We start from the raw sequence: 16,866 nt of genomic DNA on the forward strand, positions 1-16,866 counted from the left end.
AGAAGCTGATAAGGGTAGCAACCGGGGCAATTAATTAGCATGGGGGGATGAGTTGTCCCAGTCAGGGAGAGGCCAAAAGTCCTCACTCCCAAGTCCAGTGGGTTGGAAGTCACTCTAGGCTTCTGCAGAATGGGGTGACCATCCATAGGTTCAATGGCAGACAGCAGGAGGGCTTGTAGGAGATCAGAACTCTCAGTTTCTGAGTAATGGCCCAGAGACTCTTGTGATCAGATACTTGGGAGGGTATGAGGGACTCCAAAGCTGGGTCCAGATCAACAGGAAAGACAGCCAGCAAATGGGCAATGCAATGGGTCTGGACTCCAGCCTCATGAATAGCTGGAATAGTGCTTTGAAGGATAGATTAACCCATTCTAAAGTATATAGACTCACCAAAATCTATAAATTCTCAAACACAGTAAAAGTTTATTTCTTAATCATTTAATAGTGGCAGATGAATATACCTGATTGACAGACCCACCCCCTCTGCTGCTCCATCCATGGTCATTAGGTACCTAGGCCCTTTCCATGTTGTGTCTGTGCCGTCTCCTAGGACAGTGCTTCTCAAACTGTAGTTCCCATACCAACAGCACCAGTGTCACCCTGGAACTTGTTAGAAATGCACAAGCTCAGGCCCCTCTCTGGGACTACCAGATCAGAAATATTGGAGGTAGGGCTGGCAACCTGTTTTAACAAGCCTTCCAGGTGGTTTTGATGCACCCTCAAGTTTGAGAAGCACTAGCCTAGGTCCTAGTTGTCATCTGCATTCAGCCAGCAAATGAAATAGGAGACCCCGGAGAGGTACTTGCAAATTAAAAGACTTGACCCCAAGGTAGCACCTGTCACTTCCATTCACATTGCTTTAGTGAGAACCAGTCACCTGGCCATGTTGAGCTGCAGGAGGATCTGGGAGTGAGGTCCTGTGCTAGCAAGTTGCTTCCCAGCTACATGTATATAATCTGGAAGAGGAGAGAGAAATTTTTCAAGCCCTGTCTCTGCCACAAAACGTGAAGCAAGGGCAGGAGGAGAAAAGGTGAGGGACAGAATTGCCCCACCCATGAGGACTCAGGAAGGCACTTGGCAGTTTTCCCAGCATTTCTTCTCTATGGAGAAGGGGTTCCACAAGGTGTTTGGAGGGCTTACATTGGCTCAGGACCTTCAGGAAACACAAGTCAAGGAGGTTACATTTTATGCCCAAGGTCACATAGATAGAAAGTGACAGGACTGCAGCTTGTCTCACTATTGCCTGATGCCAGGTTCTAGATGTCTTTCATCATACTCGGGTGCCTCCAAAATTCTAGCACTCTCAGTCTGTGTAACTGAATTAATTGTTGAAATAGGCCTATGCAGCCCTCCTGTCTCCACTTTACAGCAAAAGATGCTGCAATGGAAGGTACAAGCAGCTGTTGACATGAAGGAAGGAATCCAACTAAAAAGCACAAAGAAAATTCCATAGAGGACATAGCAACTAAGAGTGAATAAGATGAATGTATGTGATTGTGTCTATTTGTGCATATGTGTGTATACACATATATACATATACATATTTATATATATTTACATATATATGCACCTATATGTGAGAAAACTTTACCCATAAATGCATCATGCTAATACAACCAGAATGAGCATTATGCTTCATTTCTATGAACAGCCTTCAGTAGGAAGAGAAGGAATTCTAGACAAAAGCATAAACAGAATTCCAGAATGGAAAAGTCCCAGCAGGGGAAAGTCCAAGGCACGTTTGGAGAACACCAAATAGTTGGGTGTGCCTGGAGTGGGAAATGGTGGAGAATAATTCTGGGGCAAAATGTAGGACCCAGAATATAGAAGAAATTGAACGTCAAGCTAAGGAGGTTGTATTTATTCTTTAAATAATGAGTACCCAAGAAAGAGTTTTAGGAAGAAGAATCACATGTTTGGATTTGTATAGGAGCAAGATTACTCTGGGAATAATAAATAGGACTGATTGAAGGAGAAGACATTTCTAGAAGGCAATTAGAGAAGTGAAGAAGTTTTTGCAATAGCTATGGTAAAGAGAATGGGCATTGAATGAATGTGACAGAAGTGGGTAAGAAGAGGAGAATAATTGTGATTGGAGGTGGTTGGGGAGGAAGAAGTTGCCAAAAATGAAGCAGATGTTTCTCTTGTCTATTATGGGAATTTGGGGGATATTGAAAAATAGAGCACAGTAGAAATCCACGTCTTGGGTAAAATATGCTGCATTTAACGAGTTCTAGGATGCACACATTTTTTTCAATTTTAATGTCCCTAAAATCAGACTGTCTCCTACAAATGAAGACATCTTTCAATCACTGTCAGACAGCAAGTCACGAGGAAGTCATCACAGCCCATACGTGTGTGGACTGGGTCTCATGGCCATGAGTGTTGTCAAAACTTCAGTTGGGTTATGTGCATTGCTTAACATATAGAACCAACAGCCATTGAAGGCAGGAAAAATTGTCATATTTCTTTAAAAAAGAGATTAATGAAATTGTAAAGCAATAGAGGCTGGTGGGACTGATTTATCTATGGAGCAGGGCTATCTTTAAGGCAACAAATATCAATTTGCCAAAAAACATTTTACTAAATTTGAACAGAAGCTACTTAACTTCTGGTGATACATAATTCAACTGGGTGGGGAGAGGGGTGTAAAATATGAGTGTAGTCAAGTAAGACAGTTCCTAGCACTGAGATTTGCTTGAAAATAATTCTTGGAGACAGTAACAGAGCACTTTTTTAAAAATGCTGCACCATCAACAGGCTGATGGCACACAGGGAAACTCCGGAAGACAAAAATATAAATACTGAGGACTGGGAATCAAAAAAAATTCAGAAGATTCTAAAGGTGAATACGCATTCTAGGAATACCCAACCTATTTTTTTTGCGTTTGTATTTTCCATTTTATGTATGTATACGGGTGATATATGGGCTATTTTAATAAGTATGCAAAATTTTTTCTAAGTGATATAAAAGCATGTGTCATCATTTGTGAAATGCTTTTCTTTCTTAGCAGTATGTAAAATAATGGTGCATCTTAAAATTGATGGCATCTTAGAGTCAATGAAATGTAGCATTCATTATTTTCAACCTCCCGGCTCAGAATGAGGTAGATGTTGAGCCTAACATTTTTAAATGTAGCTGAACAAAACCTTTAGTGCAATGCTGATGAGAATTCAAAAAGCTACAGGAAGTTTGGAAAATGTTTCAGTAGGTTCTTGCAAAGGTAAACATACACTTAACCTGAGACCCAGGAATTTCCACTCATGTGTATTTACCCAGGATAAATGAAAACATATGTTACACAAAGATTTGTATACAAATGGTCATAGCAGCTTCATTCATAATAGCCACAAACTAAAAACAATCCAAATGTCCATCAGCTGGTGCGTGGATGAACAAAGTAGCGTATATCTTATTCACACAATGGTCTACTACTCAGAACTTAAAAGGAACAGACTGGTGACACAGGTGACCACATGGATGAATCTCAAAACCATTCTCATAAGGGAAAGAAGTCAAATACAAAAGACTACAAACTATAAGATTCCATTCATACATCACCCTAGGAAAGGCAAAAGCATAGTCACAGAAAACAAATCATTGACTACAGGCTCCCAGGGGTTGAGGTTGAAAGGAACAGATCGACTGTAAAGGACCAAGAGGGAACTCCTGGGTTAGGGAAAGGTTCTCTAGCTTTACTGTAGGGTGCTTATGCAACTACATACTTTCTCAAAATTTACTGGACTCTCCTCCCAAAAAAGTAAACTTTACTGTATATAAATTATTCTTCTGTAAGCCTGTTTAAAAATGTGACTGAAAGACTGAAACAGATCTGGGTTCAAATCCCAGCTTTTCCTTTTACTTGCTCTGTGCCCTGGGCAGCTATCTTAATCTCTCTAAACTGACCCCAGGCTCCTCATGCTTAGAGCAGAATAACAAGGTTTGCGTAATAAGACTTTATTGAGAGTACTAAGCGAGGTAATGTATGTAAAGTACTTGGGGAACTTGACAGAGAATAAATGCTCAATAATGGTAGCTCTCATGCTAGCAGGGACCACAGGCAGTTTCATTACTGATGAATTAATCAGTTGTTGGGATGACAGAATTGTATAGGCCAATAAATTGCTTGTGGCTGAAACCAACATTCTGGTCAAAACAATGTTGAAATAGGGGCTGCAGGGAGATGCAGCTTGAACCATTTATAGTCTGTGCTTTCAAGCTTTCACTGTTGCTTCTGACACTACCCTCACATGAAAGGGAGAGAGTGCTGGGTGAAAGTTATTTTGCATAGAGGCCCCAAAGACACTTGGGAGTCTGGGCACAGTCCCTGGCACACAAACTGAGGATTGATTTGAAGTGACTTTTGCTTTCCACTAATTGGAATCTACACACACAGCCAAAGGAATCAAGTATTTAAGTATACAACAGAGAATGTGTTCAGCATTTTGCACTCATTGGTCTTGTTGTCTTTGTTAGAACTCTATGAGATAGAAACTTTCAATATTCCCATGAAGCTGATGAGGAAACAAACTTAGAGAGATAAAGAAACTTGCCTAAGATCACAGCTTGTAAGGGAAGAGCTTGGATTCAAACTCCCCAAATTCTTGTCCAATGGGTCTTAACTCTGCACTAGACCAAGCAAAGGACCTGGGAAACCAGGTGAAGGATGCATGGAAGCAGAGCACCTGGGATCCACGCCTGGAGATGGAGTACCTGTAGCAGTGATGTGCTTGAGAAGTGGCCACTTGGGAAGGGGCACTTGCATTAGAGTCTCTGGGAGTAGGTAAATGCAGGAAGGCAGCTCACTCCTTTCCATGAGGCTTCTGGGGAGCCAGAAATTTCCAAAGTCCTGAGAAAGTGGAAGCCTTAATGATACAGTCCTCACCTTACTGCAGATAGGATATGCTTTGCAGCTAAGGCTCGAGTTTCCGTTGAGCCTCCCTGTTCCTGGGCTCAGCTGAGTCCCTGCTCCCCCATGAACCTCGTTTGCCCCAGTGGTAAAACGAGTGGACAGAGCTAGATGTTTGTTGGCTCCCCTGCAGTTTGGATGCTATAATATCACAAGCTGCACTTCATTTTCACGTGTCAACAGATTCGTCAGCCACTCAATCACTCTGTTCAGGGGGACATTCTGGGGTTCCTGATCTCCCATTTTGCAGAAGTCCAAAGACTGGGTCCAGGGCTACAAAATCCTGCTTTTCTCAGAGCAAACCTGTAGGAGTAAAATTTAAGAGAGAGAGAGACTCAGGCAGATCTTAAATCCTAGAAGTAGATCATTAAACTTTTACAAGCCCTAACAATGTTGGGGTTGAATAAACCCTGTCTTAAGTATTAAACTTGTCAACCTTAAGATGGCAAAACCAATTCTACTACTTCCCTCTACATTAAAGACACACAAATGAGTCATTGATTTTTTTTCCCTGAGAAAAAAAACAACATGCCCAGTCAGATCTCTTTTGTAAACCACATAAGACACAGGAGTCTGGACGAATGTAATGAAGGATTCTCTTTTTAAGAAGATGAAAATAACATTTCAGCCTGAGAAATCAAGAATATACATGAAGATATGCAAAAGGGATTGTGTCTGTTGCAACAACGATGTGAAATGTCTGAAAAGCACATATAAATGAAGGGACAGCTCTGCAGTGGGCTGATGCAGTAACTGACCTAAATGTGTAAGATTCACAAACACTTACTAAGCATGTCCTGTGTGCTCATCTCTGTGCTGGTGGGTCCCAGTGAATAATAAGACTTGGAAGACCTGGTGCCTATGCTCAATGAATGCACCGTCAAGTAGGGAAACCTATACCCGCCCACCTATGAAAGTGCTCTCGAGAGCCTCACCGGAGTGAATCCGAGACTCACGGGAGCGACTAACTAACTCTATGTGAGGGCAATGAAAACAGGTCACCCTTTGCCCTTATAATAAATTGCAAAGTCTTCATCATGGCTGAGGAACTCTCCCTAAGAGGGTCCAGGTAGACCGGCTAGCCTGACCTCCCCTTGTTGTCCTCCCCCTCAATCTTTATGCCACCTTCCATTCTTTGGGTAGCACTGTGATGGGTTAAATTGTGCCCCCCTCCAAAAGATGTTGAAGTCCTAACCCCTACTGCCTATGCTGAGTGTGACCTTATTTGGAAATAGGATCTTAGCTGATGATCAAATTAAAATGAGGTCATTAGAGTGAATCCTAATTCAATACGATTTGTGTCCTTAGAGAAAAGGGGGAAATATGGGTATAGAGACAGACACGTACAGAGGGAAGAGGATGTGAAGATACACAGTGAATGACATCCACAATCCAAGGAACACCTGGAGCTACCAAAAGTTAGAAGAGAGGCCTGGAACAGATGCCCCCTCAGAGGCCACAGAAGAACCAGCTCTACCGACACCTCGATATTGGACTTCCAGCCTCCAGAACTGTGAGACAATACCTGTCTGTTGTTGAAGGCGCCCAACCTGGGGTACTTTCGTATGGCAGCCCCAGGAAATGAACACAAGTGCTGAGTGCCTTCAGTCCTAGGCTCTTACAAATACTGTTTCTCGACCCAGAACACTCCTCTGTCCCTGCCCCTTCACCTGGCTAACTCCTCAGCCTGGATAGCACCTTTTCGAGAGAAGTCCCTTGTTACTCATTCCCACGACATCGCACGGGTCTCATGTTGTTCCCTGCACTCTCCCATGTAATTCCCTGCTATGTGTCTGTCTCCCATCTGGACTGCGAGCTACCGAAGGTCAGCACCTGGCACAGTTGGAAGCCAGTAAATACTCGAACTAGTCAAGGATTGAGCTGAGCTTCTTACGAGAATCAAATGAGAGAGCAGTTGTGAACATGCTGTGCAGGCGATGAGGGCACAGGCACAGGGGCTGGGTTTTAATTATTTGTGTCCGTACTGTTATGTGTGATGATGCACCATGGTTGCAATTCTGCAAGGCATTGAATATTAAAGTTGTCTACATGTTTCCCTGGCAAACAGGAAAGAATGTTCATTTGGGCCTTCAGATCTTTGCATTTGGAGCTGTCCTGCTTGTGCTTCCAGCTTTCCTGCCCTCCACCTTGGAATCCAGCCCAGAGCCCTGAAAGGGGCTCAGAAGGAGGAAGTTATTAGCATGGAAGGTGCTAGAACCATTGTAGGGCAAGAAAAGCAGGAGCCAACGGCAGGCGCAGCCTTGACTGGCCCCAGGGAAAGTCCAGAAGGCCTCTCCATCTGGCTGTCCATTTAGAAACTTGACCTCTTTGCAAGCAATAAGCATCTGGGGTCCATTAAAATGCAAGGCACCTGCTGGATGTCTGAGAAAGAATCTGCTAGTGAGAAATTAACCTCTTTGGGGGCATTGCAGGCTCCATCTGCAGGTGACAGGAGTGTGTACTACAGTAGCCAATAGTCACCCCTTCTCAGACTCTAGCTTAAGGCCATGTGGCTCATCAGAGGCAATTGTGTTCCCTCTCTGTGCCTCAGTCTCTTAAACTGCAAATGGGACATTAACCTCTTCCGAGTCCATCCACAGGCTTGCTTGCTGGGAGGAAGGGGGAAAATAAGAGTCTGAATGGGTTTTATGGGCTAAAATATACTTTATAGATTTAGGATATTGTTATCCTATTCCTAATAAGTATTCATTACTAGACTCAAATTTCACAGTTCTATTTCTAAATCTACCTGAGCCTCCAAGTATCTCATCCTCACAGGCTCACGCCATGGGCATGCGTCTCCAAAAGACAGCATGGATCTACCTTGCAGAAAAATCCTGCCCTTGAATTAATTCCATTCCACAGGCATTGGCTGAACAACTGTTAATGTGGATATACTAACAGGGGATGACAGATCACGCTCTGGAGCAGCTGATGCCCCTCTGGAAAAGCAGCTCCTACATGAGGTGATACAGGGTAGAAGGTGGAATAGACAGTGCTGGGCTGAGTCAGAAAAACTGGGTTTCTATAGTGGCTTTGCCAAGCGCTGGCCTTGTGACCTTGGTAAGTCTCCACCGCATCCCTTCTTGGTGTTCTCCTCCAGGCTGTGAGTCTCAGTAAAAAAGGCCTCCAGGTAGAAGATGCTACTTCAGAAAACAAATTGGGGATCCCATTGTGGATGTCATGGGGAATGAGGACTGTCCCCAGATCCTCCCACTGGCCATGTCTGTATGAAGGCTGTGATACTTCCTGCCCTAATCTCATTAGCCATCCCAACTCTGCCTACGGGGCAGGCGATGAGACCTAATCATTCACCGTTTTCACCTCTAAGTCCTGTTTAGCTTCCATACCCTGCCTCTCCTGTCTCTAAGGTCCAACTGAAGGATATTGACAATAAAAAGACTGATCATTTACAGGCAGGAAGGTTAAAAAGAGTATGGAAATTTGCAGTTATGAAGCATTTATTGAACACTTACTGCATGCCAAGCATTTTACTCGAGGCTTTTAATATTCTATTCCTTTAGTGCTCCAACCAGCAATAGGAGGTTGTTATTAATCTTTTCTACAAAAAAAAAAAGAGAGAATCAGAGAGGTTAACTAACTTGCCTGAAGTCACATAGCGAAAAAGTTATAGATAGGGATTAACTTTCTCTGGTGCCCTAACAAAGAGGCTTCAGCTAAATCTATCCAGATTCTATTCCTATTGCCCCTCCTAGACACACACTCTGATGTTTCATTGACAGATATTGACCTGAGGCTCAGCGTACACTCTTCCTCCAGGTACCCTATCAAACTTTCTGTTCTGTTTATATTCTTCCCTCTGTTTCCCCCTTCGCCCTGTGGTCCTTGGACATAGTCAGCCCATCCAACTTTTCAACTATCTTGCAGGCCCTGCTTTCCAGAACCTCCACCTACATTGTGATCTGAGCCTCTGCTGACTTGATCTGGCTACATTCAATCATGTCATATTGAAGATCAGATATGTGTTTGTCAATTTAGCAGTAGGCATATTGAGCATCTTCTGGTGCCAGACACCAGTTCGTGCACTGAGAATACAGTGAACAAAGAAATATTCCCACTCTTAGAAAGTGCATTTTAATAGAAGCAGCAGATTTCACTGGTAAACAGGTGAATACATGCATAACATAACTTCAGGAAGCACATGCTGTGGCAGGGTGGGTGGGAGGTGACTATTTTAGATAGCTCAAGGAAGGCGTCTAGGAGGAGGTGATATTTTAGCAGAGACCTATATAATGTAAAACAGCAAACTATATGAAGATCAAGGGGAAGAGCATTTGAGGCAAAGGGATCAACAAACACAGAGACCCTGACACCAGAACAAACTCACTATGTTTGTAAAACAGAAACACCACCACCCCAGCTGCAGACAAATAAGTGAAACAGGAGTGGCAGAGGCTGAGTCAGAAAGGTGGGCAGATGCTAGATGTGTAAAGTCCTGTAAACTACAGAAAGAAATTTTAATTTTACTCTAAGGGCAATGGGAAGGCCCAGAGAGGGCAGGGAAGTGATGTGGTGTCACTTACATTTTTACTTATTTATGTATTTATTTTTGAGACAAGGTCTCACTCTGTTGCCCAAGCTGGAGTGCAGTGGCATGATCAAGGCTCATTGTAGCCTCAGTATCCCCAGGCTAGGGTGATTTTTCCACCTCAGCAGCGCATGCCCCCTACCCACCCCCCCGCCCCCTGCCCGCCGCCCCAAGTAGCTGGAACTACAGGTGAGTGCTGCCACACCTGGCTAATTTTTTGTATTTTTTGTAGAGACAGGGTTTTGCCATGTGGCCCAGGTTGGTCTTGAATTCCTTGGCTCAAGTAATCCACCCACCTAGGCCTCCCAAACTGCAGGGATTACAGGCATGAGCCACCGCACCTGGCCTCACACTTTTAAAAGATCACTTTGGCTACTGTGTGAGGAGTTAACTGGGAAAGAGCAGAAAATTACAGGAAGACCAGTTAGGAGCCTACTGCAGTCATATATTCAAGATAAGGTGAGATGCTAGTTGCTATGACTTAGGTGCTAACAGTGGAAGTGGTGAGAAAAGGTGAAACTTGGAAAATATTCAGTGATGTGTTGGTGGGCATTTAACAATCTTCTCTCTTGGGAGCAGGGTGACCTTAGTTTGTAGCATTTGTCAATTTCCATAGTGTAAATACCTTCACCATGGGCCACCTAAAACTTTCAGTATGACATCAACTGGCTTGCAATATTCCTAACAATTTGACAATCGGCTCTCACAAGTTGACTTGAGCCAGTTCCAGCATCCTACTGAATTTATTTTTAAGGTAGAGTCTACAGGATTTGTTGAAAGTTAGGATGTGGGGGCAAAGGAAAGACAGAAAACCAAAATGACTGCCAAGCCATTGAGTAGTGCCATTTACTACTGGACTGCTAGTGCCATTTACTGAGATGAGAAGACTGAAGGGAGCGGTCAATTTTGGAAGGGGCTCAGAAGCACATGAACGTCACTCCCACATGCTCCCTAGGCTTCACAGGAGGAAAAAATACCAACACACTTTTGCTCTTGGACTTGGGAATAAGGAGAACATTTTCTACTGTCTCCATAAACTCAAGCAATCCCAAGGCCACTTTGTGGTGTAGCAGTGAAGAGAATGCACCTCGGAAGCAAGACTCTTCTGTATTAGTCAGGGTAAGGCTGGCTACTGTATCAAATACCTCCTGAAATCTCAACGACTTAGTCCGGTTTAAGTTGATGTCTCTTTTATGCATCGTGCAACCAGCAGTGTGTGGGGAGGCTGGAGTAGAGGTGGGAACTCGGTTTCATATGGTCATTCAGGGATCCATGCTGATGGACAATGCCCTCCTCCACACACGGCTTCTTTTTTTATTTTTTAATTTCAGTGTTATCTTTCTTTGTTCTGTTTTTTAGAAGCATTCTAGAATAAGTCTGTAAGATTGCAACACCACACATGGCTTCTGAAGTCAGTCTAGGGATTAAGTTCTATTGGCAGGAGGGCATAGAGAGAGACGAGACGGCACATTAGCTTCATAACCACTTCCACTAAGAAGTGACATTTTTATTCCCACCATATCCATTGCTAAGAACTGGTCAACATGGCCTCTTCTGATGCAGGGGACCTGAGAAATGCAGGTTTTGACCAGACAACCACTTCCCTACACAGCTTCAGTCTTTGCAAGGGAGCAAGAAACCTTGGTGGATGGCCATTCATCTCTGCCTCTGGCCTCACCCCAACTCTGCCTTGAGCAAGTTGCTTAACTACTCTGAGTCTCAGTTCTATCTCTGAAAAATGGGAACAATCCTAATACTTACCCACAGGATTTCTGTGCTGCTAAGGAAAGGAAAGGAAATGATACTCATAATGCACTTAGACTGGTCTGCCACTCTCAATGCATTTGAACCAGGAGTATTATTTGTGATCCATTCCAACCTCCTCATTTTCCAGATAAGCCCACCTCACATCAAGGTGCACTTCTTCCCTCAACTCTAAGCATTCATCTACAATCCGCAGAGAATGAGGCCAAATGATAGGAGCACTTTGAAAGGGATTTATACCTTAGAGGTGACCTCAGTATAGAGCACTGACTTTGGAGCCACAGGACCTGAATTCTAGTCTGAGATTTACCAGCAACATGTTAGGTCATTTGGCAATGTTCTAGAAATTCTCTGAGGCTCCCTTTCCTCCTTTATGGGATGATGGATAACAATAAATACCCGAACTTGCTGGGAGGATGAAGAGAAACATCATATGCAGAGGGCCTTGCATGAATGTCTGTTTCCTTGCCAGGATCTAAAAACACTTTGAAGGCTGCATAGGACATGGCAAGATGAGACACATCACCACACAGACCAATCTCCCACAGATCTGCATCATTTTAAAAATGATCTGTTTGGCAATCAGCACATACTGCTGCTGCCTCGTGAGCAGAGGGTTCTCATCGGCAGGAAGTTGAAGTTGTTCATTTTCTAAGACTGCTCCCTCTCAGCTTGATTCTGCCTGTTCAAGGTTGTCCGGGGTCCCGAGCAATCAGAAATGATTTGTGTCAAAGAGCGCATTACAAGAATCATTTGTCACTTCTGGTTCGCGTTTGAATTTGAAGAATGATGCTGGGGAGTGATCTGAAGACATGATGTGAAGTGTTGTTATGATGAGCAGCAAAACCGTTATGTTAACCTTCTTGTGAGCTGAGCTCTGGGGTTCAATTTTGACAGTGTGTAGCAAGGGCAGAAATTTCCAGCCCCCACAATGAGATGGACTGGGAAGTATTAAGAATACCTCCCCATGAGAATACCTTATGATTAAATGACAATCTTCTCAAAAGAAAATTAGTATTATAGCGGCACAAAGCAGCCTGGAATGATTTTTGGGAAACAGCTGGTTTAGCCCTTCACCTTACAGAGAAACATTGAGGTGCACAGAGGTTTTGTGACCTTGTGGCCACAAAGTTAACTTTTCTGTTGATTAGTGTCTTCATCTTGCAAAAGCTGACAAGTGGATTTAGGATATTGATCTCGGAATTTAGAACACCAAGTTCTAGGAGCAGTTTATTCTCCATCTGGCTATGACTACCGCAAGACACTCCACTTCTTTGCATTTCCGTCTGTCTCCCTGAAAGAAGACATTGATGAATCCCCAGGTGTGCTACAACCCTGAAATTTTATGATTCCAGGCAATCCATGGGGCAGACTTTTTATCCTAATTTGACAGGTAAGATAACTAAATTCCAGAAATCTGGAAAAGCTTCTCAGACAAGACCTTTTATTTGAATCTTGTGACACAGTAGATTTATTTTAATAGATAGAGAAGATGTCATGGCCCTGTAAGTCAAGAGAACAGGATGGCCAAAGGCAACAAAAGGGTAGGGCACTTTAAGAAAACTTCATGTACTTGATTATGGCTACATAATAGAATGCGAGAGACAGGACAGAGGAATAGCATACTGAAACACAGCTTTTCTTTCTTTCTTTCTTTCTTTCTTTCTTTCTTTCTTCCTTCCTTCCTTCCTTCCTCCTTCCTTCCTTCCTTTCTTTCTTTCTTGCTTTGGCTCACTGCCACCTCTGCCTCCTGAGTTCAAGTAGTTCTCCTACCTCAGCCTCCCAAGTAGCTGGGATTACAGGCATGTGGCACCACACCAGGCTAATTTTTGTATTTTTAGTAGAGACGGGGTTTCTCCGTGTTGGCCAGGCTGGTCTTGAACTCCTGACCTCAGGCGATCTGCCTACCTCAGCCTCACAAAGTGCTGGGGTTACAGGTGTGAGCCACCATGCTCGGCCTGAAACACAGCTCAGAATCAGATCATGGAGAGCCTTGAATATCAGCTTCAAGGGCATAATATATCTTAGCCAGTGGTTCCCAAATCATATGGCGTATGGCAATCTTTGGACGTATTTTTGGTTGTCACTACTAATAAGGATGTTGCTAAACATCCTACAACGCACAGGAGAGCCCCAGCCAACAAAGAGTCTAGCTCCAAATTGTCACTAGTCAAAAGGCTGAGAAATACTGCTCTAGGCAGAAAGAGGAGAGGTTCTCTGCAGAGTCCTATCGAGGCTATCTTGGGCTGGGGGAGAGGCAAGACCGGTGGCAGAAGGCTGCCACAATCATCTGGGGAAAAGATGATGCAGGTCTGAGCTGAGACAGGGTCAAGAGGACCAACGTCAGTGACATGGAAGAGATGGAAATGACAGATATGTGGTTTCCCCATCCATTGCATTAGCACCTTCCAGCTCCAAGCCATCTTTTCATACATCTTCTTTCTTTTCTTTCCTATTCACTTGCTCTGCTGTCCCAAGAGTCAGAGGGTGAGAGGAGATTTGGGACTGGATTTCACCTCCCAGATCTTCTAGTGGCCCATCATAGTAGCCTCACTTTTAATCAAACCCAGTCCTAGAAGCAGAAGGAAGGTCAGGAGCTGGCACATGCAGCACTTCCTGCAATTTTATTTTATAATTATTTGTGCCATTATTAGTTTAATAGTTTCTGGTACAAGATTGCAAGTTCTGTGAGCAGGGACCATGTGGATCATGTTCTTCACTGCGTTCCCACAGCCTGGCAAGGTGCATGATATGTAGGAGATGCTTAGGGAAATGGGTTTGATGAATGACCCTTGGCTTCATGGGTGAGGTTGGTTAGCATCAGGCACTTGTTGAGGGCAAACCGTGGAGGTGCCAGGTTAGTGGACTCAGCCTCACCCCTCTGGCTGAAGAATAGGCTGGGTGTTGCTTCTGGTTGCTCTCACTGCATCCAGCCACAGACACAGACCCACCTCCCTGGAAGCAAGAAGAAAGTAGAGGACAGATGGCCAATAAAAAAGACCTGAAAGTGTCTAGTATGATCGCTCAACCCCTCCCATACACACTCCTCTTGGGCATTCCTTCCACTATAATACCCTTTCCCTTTCCACGTGGCCCCTGTCCTCACCTGGAAAACTGAGTGGAAGGCTAAGGGGAGAACAAAGGGCTGGGCACACAGTTTGATCATTTCTGCTCTGAGACAGTCAGGGAAAGGCCTCCCAACCTCAAGCACCCCACCGTCAGAAACTTGAGACAGATTACCGGCACCCCCAGGTAATAGAAAAAGAAACTGGGAGTTGGGGATGTAGAGGATGGAGGAAAGAAGGGCCTCTCTCCTTGGCAGTGGGATGAGCCCTAGGACGTCGTGACCCAGTGGGAGGTGTGTGGATGTATGTAGCCACAAGTGCAATGGAGAAGTCTTTAAACATTGGCTTCCCTGCAATTTGCAGAATTTTTAGCAGTGACTCCAGGAACACCAACCCCACAGCTCAAGGAATCAGGCCAACCTAATTCTAAGAGACCCGGGCAGCCATCTGGCCCTAAATCCTCAGATGGCAACAGCAAGGGCCTCTGCAAGGTCAAACGTGTCTCAAGAAGCAGGGAGGACTGAGGTCCACATGTCTTGACTTTTCAGCACTCTTTCTGCCTGGGGCTTGGTCTGCTCAAGATGTCAGGTCGGCACAGAGGAAGGCAGCTTGGATTTAGTGTAACCCCACCCACTGCCCCCTGCCCAGTTTTATGTACCCCAAGACTATGGAAACAAAGTACCCTCCTTCTCGGTGGCACCTGGTACTGCCGGGAGTTCTATGACCTTGTCCTAAACCATTCTGGAACGTTTGACTTAAAGGACCAGGAGGCCATGCCTGTAAACTCTTTCTACTGATCGAGGCCTGAATCAGAGAGTCTATGGTTCAAATCCTGTCAAGCTGTGTGCTTTTGAGCTAAGTTAATTAATAAGTTAATGAATTAAGTTAAAAATTAGTAATTAATTTTTAATAAATAAAAATAAGTTAAAGATTTTTTCTTTAACTTATTTAAGCCTCTGCTTATCTACTGGTAAAATGGGAAGATAGTAGCTAACTCAGAAAATTCTTGTCTAGTTAAAAGAAATAAAATGGAACAATGTACAGAAAAGTACTTTATATACCTAACACAGAGCAGGGACTGGAAAACCTTTTGCTAAATGAGTGCATGCATAAACTAATAGAAATGATTGACTTTTATCGAAGCTATGAGAGGCAGTCTGCAACCCCTTGGTACTTGTGAGGTTGGTCCTGCATGACCTGGCAAAGCTGGGTCCCTAGGGAGGACTATGAGCTGTTTATTAGTATTTTAGGTTCCAACCTTCTCTCTCTTGAGCCTGGCAGCAACAGTCTTCTTGAAAAAAGTGCTTAGTGCAGGCCCAAGAGGCCTCATCCTCCCATCTTAGCCCCTGACCTGAGCAAAGGTGACCTGTACACTCACCTATGTTCATGCCAATTAAGTGATTTCATTAAAAGGGCTGGCACTGTCTGTGGGCAGCTCCAGGGTGACCCATGAATTAGGAGGGCATTGCTGCCATCTGCCAAGCCTTCTCCTTGCTTGCCATGGGGGGTAACAGCCAAGGGGACTGACCTCTCTCTTTTTTTTTTTCCAGCCCTAGCATGCTAGGAATAAAGGAAGTCTAGAGACAATCTCAAAGTCAGTTTTATTTTTCTACAAGCTCACAGTTTAATTAGGTCCATAGAAATTTAGATTTTGTGTTGGTTGAAATTGACCCAACACACAGAATATTCCATGACATATTTTGTTACCTGCTCTCTACTCACAGACACTGGAAGGGGCCCCTTCCTCCTTCAGAGAGCCTCGTTCTTACCCAAGGGCCAAGAAACAGGACATCTAAGGACTTGGAAGCCCCAGGCACGTGACCCCTGGCCTCTCTGTTCTCCAACTAAGGAACACTTTAAGGCCTTCACATTTATTTATGTATTTCCTGGACTTACTTTTGCTATGCCCAAGGAAGTGAGCTGAATAAGACCCAGCAGGGTTGAGAGACATAAAAATGGCTTATTGAAATTCAATACTCTAAGGGCTGGAGGAGATGGATGAGTAGCGAGCTGGAGAAGCACAAAGGCAGGAGTCCCGCTGTCTGCCTAAGGAATGCTTGAGGAAATAAGAATAGCCCATATTTGTTAAGCACATAGTACAAGCAAGCACTCTATTAAATGTCTTACATGATGTATCTCATTTAATCCTCATATGGAAGGGAAGGGAACCACACATATCTATTGAGAAGTGACTGTTCTAAGCACTGTGTGAAATGCTTAGCAGAAATGATTCTGTCTTCTTGGTAACTGTGGCATATACATATCATTAGTCTCATTTTATATAAAGTGAAACTGAGTTTCAGGGAAGTTGAATAATGTGCCTTAATGCTGGAGTAGAAATAAAACCCCAAATAATCTATTGTCTAAACTATTGCTTCTCAAACTTGGAGGTGAATGAGAATAAACTAAGGATCTTGCAGATTCTACTTGAGTAGTTCTGGGGTGGTGTCTGAGATTCTGCAGTTCTGACAAGCTTCCAGGTGATATTGATGCTGATGCCGCTGGCCCAGGGAGCACATGTGGAGAAGAAACGTGCTCTGTACCATCTTTGGTGGTTCTCAGCCCTAGGTGCACCAGA

The 16,866-nt window shown here is 44.0% G+C and overlaps 1 long non-coding RNA gene across 1 annotated transcript; it reads left to right on the forward strand.

The window, feature by feature from the left end:
• Nucleotides 1-12,459: 12,459 nt before the first annotated feature.
• On the forward strand, nucleotides 12,460-16,423 carry LOC117067535. Its single transcript, XR_004430773.1, has 3 exons — nucleotides 12,460-12,616; nucleotides 12,707-12,767; nucleotides 16,013-16,423. It is a non-coding gene; the product is annotated as an uncharacterized LOC117067535 (long non-coding RNA).
• The last annotated feature ends 443 nt before the right edge of the window (nucleotides 16,424-16,866 follow it).

The sequence above is a fragment of the Trachypithecus francoisi genome, unplaced genomic scaffold (genome assembly GCF_009764315.1).
Source record: "Trachypithecus francoisi isolate TF-2019V2 unplaced genomic scaffold, Tfra_2.0 Lachesis_group20, whole genome shotgun sequence".
NCBI classification, from domain to species: domain Eukaryota; kingdom Metazoa; phylum Chordata; class Mammalia; order Primates; family Cercopithecidae; genus Trachypithecus; species Trachypithecus francoisi.